Source organism: Cnephaeus nilssonii (assembly GCF_951640355.1).
Source record: "Cnephaeus nilssonii genome assembly, chromosome: 5".
NCBI classification, from domain to species: domain Eukaryota; kingdom Metazoa; phylum Chordata; class Mammalia; order Chiroptera; family Vespertilionidae; genus Cnephaeus; species Cnephaeus nilssonii.
In genome coordinates, this window is record NC_137076.1 from 62,685,278 (window position 1) to 62,706,784 (window position 21,507).

General features: G+C 37.4%; 1 pseudogene across 1 annotated transcript; it reads left to right on the top strand.

Annotated features, from left to right (window-relative positions):
- Positions 1–19,986: 19,986 nt before the first annotated feature.
- On the top strand, positions 19,987–21,134 carry LOC307099058 (transmembrane protein 106C-like; annotated as a pseudogene). The gene is made up of 2 exons: positions 19,987–20,268; positions 20,764–21,134. The product of its transcript is annotated as a transmembrane protein 106C-like (transcript).
- The last annotated feature ends 373 nt before the right edge of the window (positions 21,135–21,507 follow it).

Here is a 21,507-nt window from a genome sequence, read left to right on the forward strand (position 1 = left end):
TTTCTTTACATTTTGTTCTGTTAGGGTCTGTTTAAGAAGTTTCCACTACCCAAGTGATGAAGATATTCTCCTATATTATCTTTATTTAATTCTGTTGTTCACCTGACATTGGTTTTGCTGTGAGATAGGGGTCAATTTTATTTTATTTTCATTTCTTTTAATCCTCATGCCAGGATATATTCACTGTTTCTTTAGGGGCTGGGGAAGAAAGGGAGAGGAAGACGGAAAATGAGAAACGGGGGGGGGGGGGGGGGGAGAGAGAGAGAGAGAGAGAGAGAGAGAGAGAGATGAGAAACATCGATCAGTTGCCTCCCCTACAAACCCTGATGGGAGATGGAATCTGCAAACTTTTGGTATACAGGACAATGTTCCAACTAACTGAGCCACCTGGCCAGGGCAGACAGGTATTGATTTTAAACACAGAACTCTAAGTTGTTACAAAATACATAATTGTAAAAGAAAATAAAGAGGTACAATTGAGGAAGCTAAAAGGCTAATTCCAATGTAACCCTTATATTTGGGAGCAGGGGGGCGGCTAGCAATCTGAATCCATGCCAGCTTCTTGATAACCTATAATTAAGTCACTACCTCCTTCCCAGAAACTGGTCTTACAGAACCTGTTACAGAGGTCATAAAACTGAACCGTGCACTGCCCCGGGGGGAGGGGGGCGGGGGGGCAGGGGGGGTTATAACGCTGGCACCAGGCCAGACCATCAGATATGGCCTGGAGACCCCCAACACCTGGGGGCCTTCTTGCAAGGCCCGCGAAAGTACTGGAAGCATAATCCATATTTGCAGGACAAAGACCATAGGGAGATATAAAGGAAAGCCCCATACATGTTTCTTCACTCAGATTTGGAAGGCTGTTCCCTGAGTCCGCTGGCATAAATAAACAGTGTCACTCCTTTTCTCTAAAAGCATTGCTTGGTTTTTCTTTGGTCTTCTGCAACACAATGAGAAGGTACGTTTTGATTTGGATCATGCATCTTAGTTAATAAATGGCAACAAATAGTAGTGAAAGACCCAGGAACTAGCAATAGTGAGGATAATTTCTCCTAGTCTATGTGCTACTAGAGTGGGTGGTATCATTAGAAACTGGCAAAACCTAACTGGTTTGGCTCAGTGGATAGAGCATTGTCCTACGGACTGAAGGGTCCCAGGTTTGATTCTGGTCAAGGGCATGTACCTTGGTTCCCAGCACATACCCAGTAGGGAGTGTGCAGGAGGCAGATGATGGATGTTTCTCTTTCATTGATATTTCTAACTTGCTATCCCTCTCCCTTCCTCCTTGTTAAAAATCAATAAAATATATATATTTTTTTAAAAATGAAACTGGCAAAATCTATATTGTGTGAGAATCAACTTCTCCTAGGGGGGTAGAACACAGCCAATGTCCACTCTGCAGGTTGGCCAAGAAGGTGAGGGAGACAAAATCCTAACGTCTCTCATGTAGACAGCTGATTTCCTGTCAGGGCTTCTTTTCACTTGGGGTAAACACAGTTTACTTGAAGCCACTGTAGAGATTAATGTCATGGGCACAGAGTACTGCAGAGCTGGTCACAGAATGAATCCAACAGGAAAATAACCAGCACTGATTGTAAATAAAATACTAGGTAAAAGAGCAAAAATTGGGAGAGATGTGTCTTGTGGAACAATTGAATAAACATGATGTCTTGAAAGGATAGCAAATATAATGCATTGCATAAAACAGCTGGTCTATTAAATAAAATAAAAATATGACTGTGAAAAAACATATATGACGGCATCTAGATGATGAAAGAGAACTTCAGAAGAGCTTAAGTGCATGAAATCCAAATTATGTGTTTTATACGCTAAAGAACATAACATTTAGTGATATTTGTAGAAATCATACTTGAGAATTCCAATTAGCATGGACTAGAAGCAGGCCCAGCAAGAACACTACAAATAACTCTAAAGTGATTGTCTAGGCATAAGAAGATTATTGTCTGCCAATAATAATGGCTAAAGAAGTGGAAACTATAAATAGAAAAGAAATTGTGGAGGATAAAGTACTTGGCACATTTAAGGTATTACTGTGTTAGGCAAGAGAAAAAAAAAGAAATGTATTTTGGAGTGAAAATCACAAGTTTACTTTTTGGATAAGTCCCAGATGGAAATGAATAAACATTGTGACAGGAAGGTACCTGGGCTAGAAGCATGTCTTGGAATACACACTTTTTTATTATTTTATTTTATTATTTTTATTTCGTTATTGATTAAGGTGTTACATATATGTCCTTATCCCCCCATTAACCCTCAACCTCACCATTCAAGCCCTCACCCCTCCGGTATCTATGTCCATTGGTTAGGCTTATATGTATGCACACAAGTCCTTTGGTTGATCTCTCTCCCTTACCGCCACCCTCCCCTACCTTCCCTCTGAGGTTTGACAGTCTGATCTATGCTTCTCTGTCTCTGGATCTGTTTTTGTTCATCAGTTTATGTTGTTCATTATATTCCACAAATGAGTGAGATACTGTGATATTTATCTTTCTCTGACTGGCTTATTTCACTTAGCATAATGCTCTCCAATTCCATCTATGCTGTTGCAAATGGTAAGAATTTCTTCTTTTTCACCGCAGCATAGTATTCTATTGTGTAGATATACCACAGTTTTTTAATCCACTCATCTGCTGACGGGCACTTAGGCTGTTTCCAAATCTTAGCTATGGTAAATTGTGCTGCTATGAACATAGGGGTGCATATATCCTTTCTGATTGGTGTTTCTAGTTTCTTGGAATATATTCCTAGAAGTGTGATCACTGAGTCAAATGTGAGTTCCATTTTTAGTTTTTTGAGGAAACTCCATGCAGTTGTACATGGTGGCTGCACCAGTGTGCATTCCCACCAACAGTGCACAAGGGTTCCTTTTTCTCCGCATCCTCTCCAGCACTTGTCCTTTGTTGATTTTTTGATGATAGCCATTCTGACAGGTGTGAGATGGTACCAAATTGTCGTTATGATTTGCATCTCTCAGATGATTAGTGATTTTGAGTATGTTTTCATATGTCTCTTGGCCTTCCTTCTGTCTTCTTTCAAAAAGAAACTATTTAGGTCCCTTGCCCATTTTTTGATTGGGTTGTTTATCTTCCTTTGGTTAAGTTGTATGAGTTCCCTGTAAATGTTAGAGATTAAACCCTTATCGGTGATAACACTGGCAAATATGTTCTCCCATGCAATGGGCTTTTTTTGTTGTTTTGTTGATGGTTTCTTTTGCTATACAGAAGCTTTTTATTTTGATGTAGTCCCATTTGTTTATTTTCTCTTTAGTTTCCATTGCCCTAGGAGCAGTATCAGTGAAGAAATTGCTTCGACAAATGTCTGAGATTTTGCTGCCTGTGGATTCCTCTAGTATTTTTATGGTCTCCCATGTTATGTTTAAGTCATTTCTCCATTTTGAGTTTATTTTTGTGTATGGTGTAAGTTGGTGGTCTCCTTTCTTTTTTTGCATGTATCTGTCCAATTTTCTCAACACCATTTATTGAAGAGACTGTTTTGACTCCATTGTATGTTCATACCTCCTTTGTCGAATATTAATTAAGCATAGTGGTTTGGGTCGATTTCTGAGTTCTCTATTCTATTCCACTGATCTATATGTATGTTCTTGTGCCAGTACCAGGCTGTTTTGAGAACAGTGGCTTTGTAATACAACTTGATATCTGGTATTGAGATCCCACCTAATTTGTTCTTTCTCAGGATTGCTGTAGCTATTCAGGGTATTTTTTTATTCCAGATAAATTTTTGGTAAGTTCGTTCTAGGTCTGTGAAATATGCCGTTGGTATTTTAATGGGGAGTGCATTGAATCTATACATTGCTTTGGGTAGTATGGACATTTTGATGATGTTGATTCTACCAATCCATGAACATGGTATGTTCTTCCATCTGTTTATGTCTTCCTCTATCTCTTTCTTCAGTGTCGTGTAGTTTTCCAGTTATAGGTCTTTTACCTCCTTAGTTAAGTTTATTCCTAGGTATCTTAATTTTTTTGGTGTGATTATAAATGGGATTGCATTTTTATTCTCTCTTTCTGTAAGTTCACTATTGGTGTATAGAAATGTCATACATTTCTTGGCATTAATTTTGTATCCTGCTACATTGCCGAATTCATGTATTAAGTATAATAATTTTTTGATGGAGTCTTTAGGGTTTTCTATTTACAGTATCATGTCCTCTACAAATAAGGACAGCTTTACTTCTTCTTTTCCAATTTGGATGCCTTTTATTTCTTCTTCTTGTCTAATTGCAATGGCTAATACTTCCAGTACTATATTGAACAAGAGTGGTGAGAGTGGGCATCCCTGTCTTGTTCCTGTTCTTAGGGAAAATGGTTTTAGTTTTTGTCCATTGAGTATGATGTTGGCTGTGGATTTGTCATATATGGCTTTTTTATGTTGAGGTATGATCCTTCTATTCACACCTTGCTGAGAGTTTTTATCAAAGGGTGTTGGGTTTTGTCAAATGCTTTTTCTGCATCAATTTATATGACTATGTGATTTTTATCTCTCAATTTGTTTATGTGATGTATCACATTTATTGATTTGCAGATATTGTACCATCCTTGCATCCCAGGGATAAATCCTACTTGGTCATGGTGTATGATCTTTCTAGTGTACTGCTGGATCCGATTTGCTAGAATTTTGTTGAGGTTTTTGGCATCTATTTTCATGAGGGATATTGGCCTGTAATTCTCTTTCATTGTGGTTTTTTTTTCTGTTTTTGGTATTAGGGTGATGCTGGCTTCATAGAATGAGCTTGGAAGTGTTCCTTCCTCTTGAATTTTTTGGAATAGTCTGAGGAGGATAGGTTTTTAGTTCTTCCTTGAATGTTTGGCAAAACTCCACTGTGAAGCCGTCTGGCCCCAGGCTTTTGTTTGCTGGACGCTTTTTGATGACTTTTTCAATTTCTTCCATAATTATCGGCCTATTGAGATTTTTAGAATATTCCTGATTGAGTTTTGGAAGGTTGTATTTTTCTAGGAATATGTCCATTTCCTCCATGTTGTCTTGTTTATTAGACTAGATTTGTTGATAGTATTTTTTAACAATCCTTTGTGTTTCTGTGGGGTCTGTTGTTATTTTGCCTCTTTCATTTCTGATTTTGTTTATTTGGGTCCTCTCTCTTTGCTTCTTGTTGAATCTGGCTAGAGGTTCATCAATCTTGTTTATCCTTTCAAAGAACTAGCTCTTTGTTTCATTTATCTTATTTATTTATTTATTTATTTATTTATTTATTTATTTTGGTCTCTGTCATTTATTTCTGCTCTGATTTTTATTATCTACTTCCTTCTGCTCACTCTGGGCTTTTCTTGTTGCTCTCTTTCTAATTCTTTGAGTTGTAGAGTTAGGTGATTTATTACCATTTTTTCTTGTTTTTTGAGGTAGGCCTATAGAGCTATAAACTTCCCTCTCAGGACTGCTTTCATTGTGTCCCATAACTTTTGGATTGTTGTGTTTTTATTATCATTAGTTTCCAGGATGTTTTTAATTTCTTCTTTGGTCTCTTTGGTAACCCAATCATTGTTTAATAGCATTCTATTCAGCTTCCAAGTGTTTGAGTTTTTTGGATTGTTTTTATTGTAGTTTCTTTCTAATATTATGCCATTGTGGTCTGAGAAGATGCTTGATATGATTACAGTCTTCTTGAATTTGGGGAGACTTTGCCTGTGACCCAATATGTGGCCTATTTTTGAAAATGTCCCATGTGCACTTGAGAAGAATGTATATTTTGTGGCTTCAGGGTGAAATATTCTGAATATGTCAATTAAGTCCATCTGATCTAGTGAGTCATTTAGGATTGCTGTTTCTTTGCTGATTTTTTGTCTAGAGGATTTATTCAGTGAAGTCAGTGGTGTATTAATGTCCCCTACTATGATTGTATTGTTGTTAATCTCTCCCTTAATATCTTCCAGGAGTTTTTTTATGTATTTGGGTGCTCCTGCATTGGGTGAATATATGTTTATCAGGATTATATCCTCTTGTTGTATCAATCCCTTTAGAATTATGAAGTGGCCTTCCTTATCTCTTGTTATGGCTTCACTTTGAGGTCTATTTTGTCAGATATAAGTATTGCTACCCCAGCTATTTTTACATTTCCATTTGCCTGAAAGATATTTTTTCATTCCTTCACTTTCAGTCTGTGTGAGTCCATTGTTCTGAGTTGGGTCTCTTGTAGACAGCATATATATGAGTCATGATTTCTTATCCATTCAGCTACCCTATATCTTTTAATTGGAGCATTTAATCCATTTACATTTAAAGTTATTATTGAAAGGTACTTGTTTGTAGCCATTTTTATTTTTTTGTGCCTGTGTTCCTTCTTATCTTTTTATTTCTTCTTTCTACACCATTCCCTTTAGCATTTCTTACATTGCTGTCTTGGTAGTGATAAACTCCCTTAGCCTTCTTTTGTCTGTGAAAATCCTTATTTCCCCTTAAATTTTGAATGATAACCTTGCTGGATAGAGTATTATTGGATTCAGTCCATTGCTTTGCATCACTTTGTAAATTTCCTTTCATTCTTTTCTGGCCTGATGTGTTTCTGTTGAGAAATCGTTTGATAATCTAATGGGAGATCCCTTTTAGGTAACTCTCTGTCTCTCTCTTGCAGCCTTTAAGATTCTCTCTTTCTCCTGAACATATGCCATTTTAATTATGATGTGTCTTGGTGTGGGTCTTTTTGGGTTCATCTTGTTTGGGACTCCTTGTGCTTTTGTGATGTTTTTCATCCCCATATCAGGGAAGTTTTCTGACATTATTTCTTCAAATAGGTTTTCTAACCCTTGTTCCTCTTCCTGTTGTTCTGGTACATCTATTATTCATATGTTGCTTTGTTTCATGTTGTCCCATAGCTCCCTTAGGCTCTCCTGTCTTTTAATTATTTTCTCCAATTGCAGTTCAGTTTGCATGTGTGTTGCTTCCCTGTCTTCTAATTCGCTAATTCGGTCCTCCACTTCTCTTAGTCTACTGTTGAAACTTTCTATGGTGTTTTTTATTGCAACTATATCACTCTTCATTTCTTCTTGATTGGAGATTCCTCCTTTTCTTTCCTTTGAGGGTTTCTTTGTCTACCAATTTTTTTTATCTCACCGACTGATCTAGATGTCGAGTCGTGCAGTGGCTGCTCCTTGGGTAGCAGTGGCTCCTCGGGCTGCGGTTGCTCCTTGGGTGGTCGTGATAGTGGCTGCTCCTCATTTGGCAGTGGCTCCTCTGGTGGGTGCTGTTCGCTGCAGTGGTGGCTCCTCTGGCTGGTTGGGGGAGGCTGCTTGCACAGCTGCTGTTCCTAGGACTGGTCGGGGCTGATCACGAGGATGCTGCTCCTCAGATGGAGGCAGACTGCGCACGGCTGCTTCTCCTTGAATGCGGGCAGGCTGCTCACGTGGCTGCTGCTCCTTGGATGGGGGCTAGCTGTGCACTGCTGCTGTTCCTCAGATGTGGTGGGCTGCTCATGAGGCTGCTGCTCCTTGGACAGGGGCAGATTGCTTGCAGGGCTTCTGCTCCTCGTATGGGTGCGGACTGCTCGCACAGCTGCTGCTCCTCAGATGTGGTGGTCTGCTCACGTGGCTGCTGCTCCTCGGGTGGTAGTAAGCTGCACATGCAGCTGCTGCTTCTCAGACAGGGGCAGGCCACTCACCCAGCTGCTGCTCGTCAGACGGGTGCAGGCTGCATGTGGCTGCTGCTCCTTGGACCAGTGTGGGCTATGCAGGCCTACTGCTCCTTGGATGGCTGCTGTTCCTTGGTCCAGGGCAGGCTGCTCAGGCGGCTGCTGCTCCTCGAATGGGGGTGGTCTGCTTGCGGAGCTGCTGTTCCTAGGATGGGGGCAGGCTTCTCACACAGCTGCTGCTCCTCAGACAGGTGCAGGGTGCTGGCTGCGCACAGCTGCTGCTCCTCGGGCTGGGGCAGGTTGCACGGGGCTGCCACTCCTCAGCCATGGGCAGGCTGCTCGTGCAGCTGCTGCTCCTCGGACAGGGAAGCGGGCCACTTACACAGCTGCTGCTCCTTTGACAGGAGCAGGCCATGTGAGGCTGCTGCTCTCAGGCCTGGGGCGGGCTGCTCGCAAGGCTGCTGCTCCTTGGACAGGAGTGGGCTGCTCACATGTCTGGTGCTCATGTGGTCGCAGTGCCCTGGGCTAAAGTGTTGGGCCAGTCAGAGGGAGCATGCTTAAGAACTCACAGGAGCCTGCGCCCAGGGTGGCTGGAGACTTGGTGCCTGTGGGACCACAGCTGAGGTAGCAGGTCCCTGGCAGGAGTGGCTTTCTCCAGGGCTCCTCTGCCCTTCCCAGCTGAAAATTGTCTCACCAGCTGAGTCTCCTTTGCCAATTCAGGTTGGATGTTATTTGTTTCAGCTGCTCATTCTATTTGCTCTGGGACAATGCTTGGAACATGTCCATCTATCCCACCACCATTTTGTCTCCCCCCTGGAATACTCTCTTGATAGGTGTGTGGTCAAAGTGCACAGACTCTCTGAGGGACTTATTATAAAGAAATGTCAGTAGAAGGACAAAGGCTGAACCTAGTCATGTTTGGCAAAGCATGGGGTCAAGAAACCCTCATGAGACAATAGAGTAATTAACATTATCAAATGATATTGGAAAGATAAATCCAAATAAAGTAATAATGGGGAATCGTATAATTTTAAAAGTACAATAATTGGTTACCTATTCGCTAATACCTTCATACATTAAAATAATTTCATTGATTTTCTTTTAATTGGAAAGTATTGTACTGGTTTAGCCACTGCCTTCATGGGACACATATATAGCTGTTGAAAGATGAATATATAAATATTGTGAAATATTAGCATAGAGCATTTTAATTGGGCTTAATATTATCAAAGAGCATTTCAGTTTAAATTAATATATAAATTGCTAATCTACTCAAAAGTTCTTTACTTAAAAAGAATCTATATAGTTTCATTTTCTTGATAACTTTACTATTTTCAGTAATACTCATATTTATTGTAGTTCTTTCTAATAATAAGAATCAATTAGTAATTAAAAATTTATAGATGACTTATGTACTTAAGAATAATATTCCAATATGGAGTTTCTGAACAAATTGTTAATGTCTTATTATTTACTACATAGAAGTAAATAACAGCAAATGTTATAATTTCAAAGATAGAAAATGAGAACATTAACAATTTAAACATTAAAAGAGTGTTTTTTTAAATATATTTTTATTGATTTCATAGAGGGAAGGAGAGGGAGAAAGAGATAGAAACATCAATGATGATAGAGAATCATTGATTGAGTACCTCCTGCACATCCCCTACTGGGGATTAAGCCCAAAACCTGGGCTTGTGCCCTGATCCAGAATCAAACCATGACCTCTAGGTTCATAGATTGACACTCAACCACTGAGCTACACTAGCCGTGCAAAAGAATATGCTTAAAAAAATAAAATATTGTTTTGTTGCCTATCATTACTCTTATTTTAATGCAAATAATTTTTGGCATTATGTGACACCAATAGATAGCAATTGTTTAGCTTAATGCATTTCACAAAATAAATCTCAATTTATTTAAAACTAGTATTTTCCTTACTTGCCCATTATTCAAATTTCAGCATAGGAAGACATACTTTTTTTTTGAAGTTAAGAGTATCTCTTTTTTGTTTCTTTTTATAACTTGATATTGTACACATATTTATGAAATTATGGATTTTAATTTATCAATAGAAAATAATTATATTTTCATGGAAAGAGGATAAATAAAGACATCATTTTGCAAACTATGGAAGCAATAAAATTAGATGGTAAATAGAGAAGTATTTGTTTTTAAAAACTAAAACACTAGACATGATAAACTCTAGGCATATATTTTTCTTTCTTAAATATCTCTTGCTTTTAAGTCAGATGCTTCGAAAAATTTCTTGTTAGATCATGACCCTACATACTAAGAAAGATTTATTTAAAATGAATTTTTCTTATCTCCTTTCCAATTTAATATCTACAAACCTCAAAATTATTAGAATTGTGGGGAACTGCATCGCTGTTATCCCCAGTAATTTTAAGAGTATTGCTTAGAAATGATAAATAATGAATCCCTTTTTATTCTTTTCAAAGTTCAAATATAGATACAAAAATAGACAGTGTATAGTTATTATTTTGCTAAACAAAGATAAGAATTGACGAGGTTATGCTTACTTCACTTTCAATTGTTTGCCTGCAGTAGTAGTTGGTAATTGCTTATTTATTTTCCTTATACAATGTGAGAAAAGTGTGAGGAGGTTAAATGAAATTAAACAACACCATCTTAAACATTTCATTAAATGTATTTGGGACAAGAATTTGATTTATTCAGCTTTTGATTTTTATACAGATTCTTCAACACTCAGCTATAATCTGGATCAATCTATGCACCTTTCCACTCCTATTTTCCTCAAAGAGTTATTTTCAAAATTACTTTTCTTAGTATTTTCTTTTCTTCTGTGTATGTCCTTTTGTCACACTAAGAACTGCTTTCTACCGTGTACAATATTTTATGCTGCTAAAGGAAGACACTTTTTTTGATAGTATAAAATAATTTTTCATCATTAAAAATAACATTATTGTCTATAAGTGAAATATTATGATAGGGAATAAAAATGGTAGAAAATAAATTAGAGATAATTTCCCATCTGATTGTTCTTGTGACAAACTAAAAAAAATTAGAAGAAAACAAATGCATGAAGCTGGGTTCAAGAATGCTAAAAAAAATAGTGGGAAAAAGATTAATGCGTGTAAGAAACATTAAGATTGGTTTGTAGAATTCTTGCCTTATTTTGTAGGAAATCTGTATTCCTCACCATAACTGAAATAGTTGGTATAAACTAAAAAATGTGTTTTCTTTTATCTGTCTAAGCTTTTCAGATTTTGTGTCATTCATAGATTATAATTTAGTGTCATATATTTTCTCTCTCACTTTCTGTCTCTCTCTGTGTCTCCCTGTCTCTCAAGAAATTTCTCTCTCTTTCTGGAAAAGTTTAAAATAATCCTATAAACTGTGTCAAGGATATGGAACACATAGGACTCTACATTGTTGGCAACAACATAATTTGACTTTATCACTTGGAATAAATGTTTGGCAGTACTTAACCAAAATATAACTTAGGTATATTTTATGAAGTAACTAACCTGCTTCTAGCTATAAAAAAGAAATTTCACTAAAAATATATAATAAAATATAATATATATAATATATATATAATTTCAGTTTATTGAAGCTCTGTTGAATTTCTTTTGGAAGGTGCCTCCCCCCATCCCCCCTCCCGCCACCTTTTTGTTTATTTTTGCATAGTTTCTATTGCTATGTCTCTAAGTCCACAAGTTTTTGGGTTTTATTTTCCCATTAATGTCTGATTGTTATTGCAGACAGTGTAATTTTCATTTCTAAAAGTTTGATATGAGATGCTTTTTATGTCTTCTTCATCTGTACTTAGTACATTTAATCTTTGCTCTATATTTATCAGCACATGGGATTCGTTGTAATAATAATTTTACTGTACTTGTTTGCTAATTTTACCTTTGGTGTTGTTTCTAGATTGATTTTAAATGATTGATTGTTTTTCCTCATTAGCGGCATATTTGCCTGCTTCTTTGCCTTCCTAGTAATTTTTTTTTATTGGATTCTATTATTGGATTCAATTACATAGGGGCAAATACCTTAACAGACACCCCACTAAAAAAGATACACAGGTGGCAAATAAGCACATGAAAAGATGCTCCACATCATATTTCATTAGGGAAATGAAAATTAAAAGTACGGTGACATACCAGTTAGTTCAAGTAATCAAAAGGAAGCACAAGCAAGTGGCTAAGTCAACAAGTATATATGGCAATCAGAATATCCATTTAGAAGAATGCTAATTATATCATTTACATTTATTGTTCTGAACCATTTAGAAAGTCAGCATTATTGTAAAAAGGAAACTAAATATAATTAAATACTGAATTGGTTTATTAAAGTTATATAAAATAATATCCTCTTTAATATAGTATATCAGTAAATAATTATTTTATCATAGAACTGCCAATATGCCAATTTAATTATGCTAGTTAGCATAATGTGATGGATAACAGATGTGTTCAGGAAACAAAAGTAGGACTTTTTTCCTCTGATTCTAATTAAGCTGAAATATGTTACCTTTACCTCTACTAAGCTGTTTTCCTTGGCTATCCTTTAACAAACATGCATTCAGAAATATAGCTACCAGTAAATCATTTTCCCTGAACCAGTTCTGAGTTCTGAATGTCTCCTTCCTGTTGGGTCCATACTCTCCACTATATAGAAAAGGTGCATTTGTATGAGAGAAATGACACAAAGAAAAAGAAAATTCTGCTCATGGTGTCATCACATTGGGGAAACTTAACTTCAGGTGAAACTAAACCATCTCAAAAACAAAAGTGTTATTTTATACCTTGAGGCATAAATTGCCTAAGTTTAAAAGTCAAAAGGGAGCAAAAATAAACAAACATATAGTGATTTTTGTAGGTGACTAGTGGACTTCCCCCAATCATTTTGATAGAGTTTAGGAGCATAATAATTTCAATTCCCCCTCTTCTTTTAAAGAGTTATATTGGTTATAAATTTATAACAGTGAATGGGCGGGTGGGATCTTAGGAGAGGCTTCTTACCTTCTCGCAATTGCAGTAGCTTTAAAATCAGGTTTGAAATGTCTTGTTCTGTTACCATTTAATTTTCTTTAAAAGCCCCTGGAAATGTTCAGCTTGTCACTGAAGTCCTGCTTAAAAAACACATTATGAACATTATAAAATGCATGCATTTTCTTCAGCCTAGAAAGAGCTTTTTGTCATAAAAAGAACAAGAGGATTATTACTAAATGTAAAAATAAGAGGATAAATTAAGGGGCCGATCTTGGTTTTATTCTTGTAATCCCATTTTAAGTAATGTGCTAGAGTCAGACTAGAGAACATAAGCGGCAAAGCCTGTGATATTTACTAATGACTAAGCTTCAGTCAACCTCTCAAATCATCTTGATAATAAAACGTGTATCTTTCTGATAGATGCTCCTAACCCAACTCTGACAAAGATTCTAAAATAAAATACAGCAGTGTCACATTATAACCTAGGATATTATTTTATATTTTATCATTGTAACCCAGTTTTCTTGGGATAAACAGCCTTTATGTCAATAGAATACAAGGGAAGAAGACATTGTTTATAAGAAGAGAAATAGAAAAGAGACAAAGATGTTTGGGGAATCTGTTCCCGAGTGTATTTATATGGCCCCAAACAATATTCTTTTTTTTTTTCTTGTAAACCAGATATGGCTATAGGTAGAGATGTAAGGAAGTGTCATTCTTATAAAAATGATTAATTAGTGATTAATTAGTGTCCAGGTGCCTAACAGTAACCCAATATGAGGAAGGAAAAACAGCATATTTCAGCACATTGACAAGACCAGAGAGAGTAGCATAACTAGCCAGAAGCCTGGAAAATATTAATGGTATTCTCTTGGTGACCATAGTATTAGCAGCTGGTAAAGATGAGGACAAAAGCTGTTATGCCTTGAACATCAATATGCCTAGTAGAGTAGGCAAGGTGTCATGTAAAAACTGAGAACAATCATGGATGCAGTTTCGACTTAGTGAGGATCAAAGGGAGTACCTTGTGCAAAGGTTCCACAGAAATGGTTTTAATCTTTAAAATATTATTTGAAACATTTCTTATGATATTATCTTGTATAAATTAATGAATATTAATTTGCTATCTAGTAATTTGTGTTGAAAAAACGAATAAAGTTCACAAAGTCACAAAAGATGTGTCTTTTTTAAAATTAATCTTTATTGTTGAGATTATTACAGATGTCCCTCTTTTTTCCCCCATAGCTCCCCTCCACTCAGTTCTCAACCCATTCCAGGCCCTCGCCACCCTATTGTCTGTGTCCATAGGTAATGCATACATGCATATAAGATCTTTGTCTAATCTCTTCCCACAGCCCCCCCATACTCCCTTCCCTCTGAGAATCATCAGTCTGTTCCATTTCCATGCCCTTGATTATATTCCATTCACTAGTTTATTCTGTTCATCAGATTTTTTATTCACTTGACTTTTAGATTCAACTGTTTATAGATATGTATTTGTTGTCACTTTGTTGTTCATATATTTTTTTAACTTTTTCTTATTCTTCTTCTTCAGCTTCTTAAAGAATACCCTTCAGCATTTCATAAAATACTGGTTTGGTGGTGATGGACTCATTTAGCTTTTTCTTGTCTGTGAAGCTCTTTATCTGACCTTCAATTCTAAATGATAGCTTTGCTGGGTAGAGTAATCTTGGTTGTAGGTTCTTGCTACTCATCACTTGTATATTTCTTGCCACTCCGTTCTGGCCTGCATTGTTGTGGGCTCAATCCCTGGAAGTGGGGCTGCAGGAGATAGCCAATCGATGGTTCCCCTCTCATTGATGTTTCTACCTCTCCATCCCTATACCTTCCTCTCTCTGAAATCAATAAAAACATATTTTAAAAAATATTTCCCATATTAATTCAGCTATATTTATTTTATAAATGATGACATGGATCAGTAATATTGCAAAAATTGACCAAAGGAAATTAGAAATATATATTTGATGATGTGGAGTAAAAATGGCAGGACACTCAGAGCAATAAAAATAAAGAAGACGTGGGAAGTTGGCAATCAGGAGAATATTGGGTAAATATCTGGATTGGCAGTTTTTTCTTATAGAGGAAATAGAGTTTTATGATGATTCAAAAAATCATGTTTCAATGAGATTTGGTTATTCAAGATGTAATTGAAGAACATTTATATTATTTTTTATAATTATAAAATCACTTGGTTCTTTTTTTTGAGGTAAATATTATTAAGACTTATGTAATCTCAAAGGTTGGTAAAAACATATGAACTATCTGGACATTTACTTCCATGTTGTCTTTGATTGTGTTGACCACTGACATAATGTTTCTTATTAAGATATGAAAAGGTAAACTTACAATCTGGACATTTTATTACTTGTGGATAATGTCAAATGGTATAATATGAGAGTATGCTGATATTATTGACTAATATTAGGCCAAGAAATTACTAGTTTTTTTTACATATGTACTATTTATGTATATCACCTCCAATAATTATCAGGTTGATGTACATAATGTCTATTAAACATTCTGTTTAAAGTATTAGTTATATATCAATCATGATTTAAGATTTTAAAATTTGTTCTATACCTAACATAATTTAGGTAATTGCATTTTGCCATGGAGATAAATATATAGATCAATGGAACAGAACTAGAGAACTGTAAAATAAAGCCACACAAATATACTCACCTTATTTTTTAATAGACTATTTTTAGAGCAGTATTAGGTACCCAGTAAAATTGAGTAGAAAGTACAGAATTTCCATACACCCCCTGGTCCCACATATGCACAACCTTCACACTCTCTACATCTTTCATGAGAGCAGCAGTTTTGTTACAATCAGTAAATCTACATTGACACATAATAATCATTCTAAAATAGTTTACATTAAGGTTCACTGTTGATATTGGTATGGGTTTTGATAAATGTATAATGACATATATCTACCATTTTAGTAGACTACAGAATAGTTTTACTGGACTAAAAATCATGTGTTCTGCCCAATTTATTTTTGGCAACATTGCAAAAGCAATTCAACTCAGAAAAGAAAGTCTTTAAAACAAGTGGTACTGGAGCAATTGGATAGCCACAGGCAAAAACAACAACAACAACAACAACAACAATAATAACAACAGGTGAGCCATAATATTGGGACAGATTATTGGTGAGATAGATTATTGGTTGCAGTGTTGTTGCTAAAATCATTGAGTATCTGGTTGTCTCTGTGAGGAGTTTAGAATAAATAGATGAAAAAGAAAAAGAAAAAAATGATAAGACTGAAAATACCATTTATCTCAGTTATTGATGCTGTCAGAAATTTTTGAAAAACATGTTATTTTTGTTTATAAATATTTGATACTTTATATGAAACACTGACAGTAGCTGAGACTTGTAGAGCAGATGAAAAGTGGACCTAGCACAAAGTGTAAAAAGAAAATGCTCAAGTCATTTGGGCTTTAAAAATAAGCCATACACATCTCAAAAACTATATGATATTCTCTCCTGACTCCCTCTATCCCCCCACTAAGATATTTAGGTTAAAAAAAAGTTGCAATAAAAATACTAAGGATACATATTTTGGCCAGATACAGAAATAGAAATGGTTTTATGATGCCCAGTATTAAATATTTAAATGTTTCATTATAAAGTATCAAGGAGCTAGAACAGAGTTTAATAACTGAATTGAACATTTCTTTCCTACATCAGTGGTACATTAACATATATATATATATATATATATATATATATATATATATATATATACACATACACACACACACACACACATACATATATATGTATATGTATGTATGTGTGTGTGTGTATATACATATATATATGTATATATATATGTATATACACACACTAGAGGCCCGGTGCATGAAATTCGTGCATGGGGGGGGGTGTCCCTCAGTCCAGCCTGCACCCTCTCCAATCTGGGACCCCTTCAGGGAAGTCCGACTGCCCGTTTAGGCCTGATCCCAGGCCTAAACGGGCAGTCAGACATCCCTCTCACAATCCAATACTGCTGGCTTCCAACTGCTCGCCTGCCTGCCTTCCTGATTGCCCCTAACCGCTTCTGCCTGCCAGCCTGATCACCCCTAACCACTCCCCTCCCAGCCTGATTGATGCCTAACTGCTCCCCTGCCAGCCTGTTTGCCCCTAACTGCCCCTCCCTGCAGGCCTGGTCACCCCCAACTTCCCTCCTCTGCCAGCTTGGTCACCCCTAACTGCCCTCCCCTGCTGGCCTGATTGCCCACAACTGCCCTCCCTTGCAGGCCTGGTCCCTCCCAACTGCCCTCCCCTGCTGGCCATCTTGTGTCCACATGGGGGCAGCCATCTTTGACCACATGGGGGAAGCCATCTTGTGCGTTGGAGTGATGGTCAATCTGCATATTACTCTTTTATTAGATAGGATAGAAGCCCGGTGCATGGGTGGGGGCCGGCTGGTTTGCCCTGAAGGATGTCCCAGATCAGGATGGGGGCTTCCTTGGAGCGTGGGGCGGCCTGGGCGAGGGACCTATGGTGGTTTACATGCTGGCCACACCACCTGGTGACCCAAGAGGAGGCCCTGGTATCTGGGGTTTATTTATCTTCCTCAACTGAAACTTTGTAGCCTGGAGAGGAGCCAAGCCTTCTGCTTGCTCTGTGGCGGCAGCCATTTCTGTTGGGATTTATGTATCTTTTATAATTGAAACTTTGTAGCCTGAAGTGGAGGCCTGGGCCTCCCAAGGTGTGCGGAAAGCTTGGCTTCCTCCATTGCCGGGGGCAACCCTAGCCTCCTGCTCTTTCCAGCTCCGTGGATGCCGCCATTTCTGTTTGGATTTTTGTATCTTCTATCATTGAAACTTTGTAGCCTTGTGTGGAGGCCTAGGCCGGCAAGGGCAGGCAGAAAGCTTGGCTTCCTCCATTGCTGGGGAAACCCAAGCCTCCCTCTTGCTTTCTGTGGCAGTAGCTATTTTGGTTGGGTTTATTTGCATATTCGCTCTTGATTGCCTGGTGGGCGTGGCTTGTGGGTGTAGCAGAGTGATGGTTAATTAGCATATTACTCTTTTATTAGATAGGATTAGGATCATGATCTAAATTGTGGCTGAGGTTTTGTAAGTCCAGAAATGAGTCATTAATTTTTGGCATAAAGATGAAATGAGAATGAATGTGTGGGACACAGGAGGGAGGAGAGTCTAAAGGAGCCTGAGAGCTCAAAGCAACCAATAAGCAACAGAGAAGTCTGACCTAGAGATGTTCCAGACATATGATTTGTTTTTGACAAGTTTCGTTGAAAGGCATCATTAGAGGAGTGACATCTGTGAGATAAAAATGTACATTTTAAATGGACTGAGCATGTGCAATTGAGCCTTTTTGGATTTTTGAGCTAGCCTGCCCTAGGAACAGGTTTATTTCCTTCCATCTTCCACTCAAAGTCCTCAACAGCTGTGTGTGTGTGTGTGTGTGTGTGTGTTTTTAATTGACATTTTCATTCTAAAACATAGCTGAATTTTTTTGAAAAAGAATACAGTTGAAGGATTTGCTACTGGATTTGAAGACTTTCAATAAAGCCACAGTGTACTAATGGTGAAAGGACAGACAGATATACTAATGGGACAGAATGGTATCCAGAATAAACTCATACATGCATAGTTATTTTTTAAACAAATGTGCAAAGCTAATTTAATGTGCAAAAGCTAGACTTTATCAAATGGTAATGAGCAAACTGCATATTCACTCTATGTAAACAAGTATAAATAAATCTGGCCCAGGATCTTATATCATTAAAAAAATTAAGTCTAGATGGAACACATATTAATTATAGAGGTTCCAGAAAAAATATATAATGGGTGAGATCATGTGATATTTATCTTTCTCTGACTTATTTTGCTTAGCATAATGCTCTCCAGGACCATCCATGCTATTGCAAATGGTAGGAGTTCCTTTAATCCAGAGACAGAGAAGCATCAATCAGATGCTCAAACCTCAGAGGGAAGGTAGGGGAGGGTGGGGGTAAGGGGAGAAATCAACCAAAGGACTTGTATGCATGCATATAAGCCTAACCAATGGACACAGACACCAGGAGGGTGAGGGCATGAGCGGGTGGGGGGGAGCAATGGGAGGATAAGGACACATATGTAATACCTTAATCAATAAAGAAAGAAAAAATATACAATGGGAATATAGTAGGTAGAACACAAAACACTAACAATGAAATAAACAGAAATAATGCATCTGACCTTATCAAAATTAAAAACTGTTCTTTAAAAGACACTGTTAATAAAAAGGAAAGAAGAGCCCTATACAGTAGAAGGATACAACAGTACAATATCTGCCCTATAAATATGTGATAAAAACTTGTATCCAGAATAACATATCAAGATATACATAGATATATAGGTGCATATATATCTTTAAATCATCAACAAAATGGCAAATAATCCAATAACCACATCAAATTACTTAAAGACTTTTTGAAAAAGGAATAAATGGCCAATGGAGAGACACTTGACATGATTAATCTCTAGGGAAATTAAAATTGAAATGAGATGCAATTTCAGAGCCTCCCAAGAATGTCTAAAATTAAAGAGATGGTTAATATCAAATGTATCAGAGGATGTAAGAGTATAAAATAATAAAAATTTGAAAAACACCTTGACATTTCCTCATAAAGGTAAACACCTAGAAATGACCCAATAATTTAATTTCTTCGTATCTTCCCCAATGGAATGAAAATACATGTACAGAAATGTTCACATAAGCTTTAATCATATAACCAAAAATTGTCGAAAGACTAATTGTTTCTCTTCAAGTAAATGGGTACATTTATACAATGGAATACCACCAAGCAATTAAAAGGAGAAAACTACTGCTTTTCTAACACATGACGAATATAATTTGGTTGAGTAAAAGAAGCTGAGACACAACAAAATGTACATTGTATGTTTCCAGGTAACATTAAGTTTTGAACAGGCAGAGCTAAAATTTAATGAAAAAATATCAAATTAGTAGTTGCCTGGGGTTGAGGAGCAGATAAAAATAGACTCAGTGTATAAAAAAAAAAATCAGATAATGGGAAATTTCTGTGTCTTCATTAAGGTGATACTTAAATAAAGGCATATATTTGTCAATACACATTGATCTATAAATTTCAAATCTGTGCATGTTATTTTATAAAAATTATAGCTCAATGAATTGATTATAAGAAAACACACAGTCTCGGCCAGCTTGCCATTTAGCACTTATGCACTGTGTGCAGGCGGATCCGAGCACCCAAGAGGCAGGACATGACACAGGTAGCACATCCTGAGCATAGTGTCCCAGTATTTGGCCTCTGCTCACCCTCCTTCCTACAAGTGAAAGAAAGATGACAGGATATGCTGGATGAACAAAACAGGGAGAAGCCATTGCCCAGTGCCCATATGTGCCCTGGTGGGTCGGCAAAGCATCACCTGTCTCATGTGCCAAAGTACAGGCTACATTCCAGTAGAACAAGTAAATGAGTTGGTGGCTTTGATCCTACAAGTGATCAGAGATTGTGCCCTCATACAACTAAACAGTATGTCCCCCTGCCTGCCCTGCTCTGTCTCCTGGCATTTGGTTTGGTGGTTTTCTTCTTATTTCCACATTCAGTCCTTGTGGATGATGATGGTATCAGAATGATGAGTTATATTAACAGCTAAGATTTGGAAGCAGCTCAAGTGCCCATCAGCAGGTGAGTGGATATAAAGGCTGTGGTACTTTTACACAAGGGAATACTACACAGCTGTAAAAAAGAAAGAACTCCCCATTTGCAACAGCATGGATGGACCTGGAGAGTATTATTCTAAGCAAAATAAGCCAGTCAGAGAAAGATAAGTATCACAAGATCTCACTCATTTGTGGAATCTAATGAACAAAATAAACTGACAAACAAAATAGATCCAGAGACATAGAAGCATGGAACAACTGACTAATTTCAGAGAAAAGATGAGATCTGGGGGTAGGAGAGGAGTGGTTAACTGAGGAACTTATTTGCATAACCATTAGACACAGACAATAGTGTGGTGAAGGCCTGGGAGGAGTGGGTATGGGTGGAGGAGATCAATGGGGAAGAACCCATAAACAAAGGGGACATCTGTAGCAGTTTCAACAATAAAGATACTTTTTCTTAAAAATAAGAAAGTCACATTAATAAGCTAGATAAACCTAAACAAATCCTCTCCCTCAAGGCCACCCTGAAAATTAGGAATCCAACTTCTACTCTGTGGCAGTTACCAGCCTTTCCAGTCAAGTTCATTATATGAACACAGTGGTTGGGTCATGTGTGACAACTAACAGCTCTCTCATTCCACCTTGGAGGGAGCCACTGGTGCATTTTCATGGTGCAGGTGGAGAGGGGAGGAGCATTTTTCTCTGTGTACTTCTTCTGCACAACATAGTGATCTTCATGAGAACTCCAGTAGAGATTTCATATATTTGACCCCTTGACCCAGAGCTCCTTGGAGACATATCACTATGTGGATTGTGGAACAAATTCCTCAGCTGTTTAGAAACTGGTTTTGGTTTTCCATGGCAGGACCTGTCAGAAGAGACACAGCATCTGTTCCCAGGGCCTGAGTTCCATAGCTACCCCAGGTGGTAGAAGTAGAGGAGAAACTGGTTCCCTTCATTCCCAGCAAACACCCTCCTGCCACTTGGGAGGAAAACTCGCCTCTGTCACACTATTTATGTTTTTCCGAACCAGCAGGATCATTGCCCAGTACCCAATTTATGCCTAATAAATAGTAGGCACTCAAGGTTTGAAGAATTTAATTCAGATCTTTTCAGCTCTTCTTGTAGCATTATATATTGAAAGCATACAGATGTACTAGATTATAAAACCACTGAGTGACATGGAGATGGGACTGTTGGTGCAGCTGCACA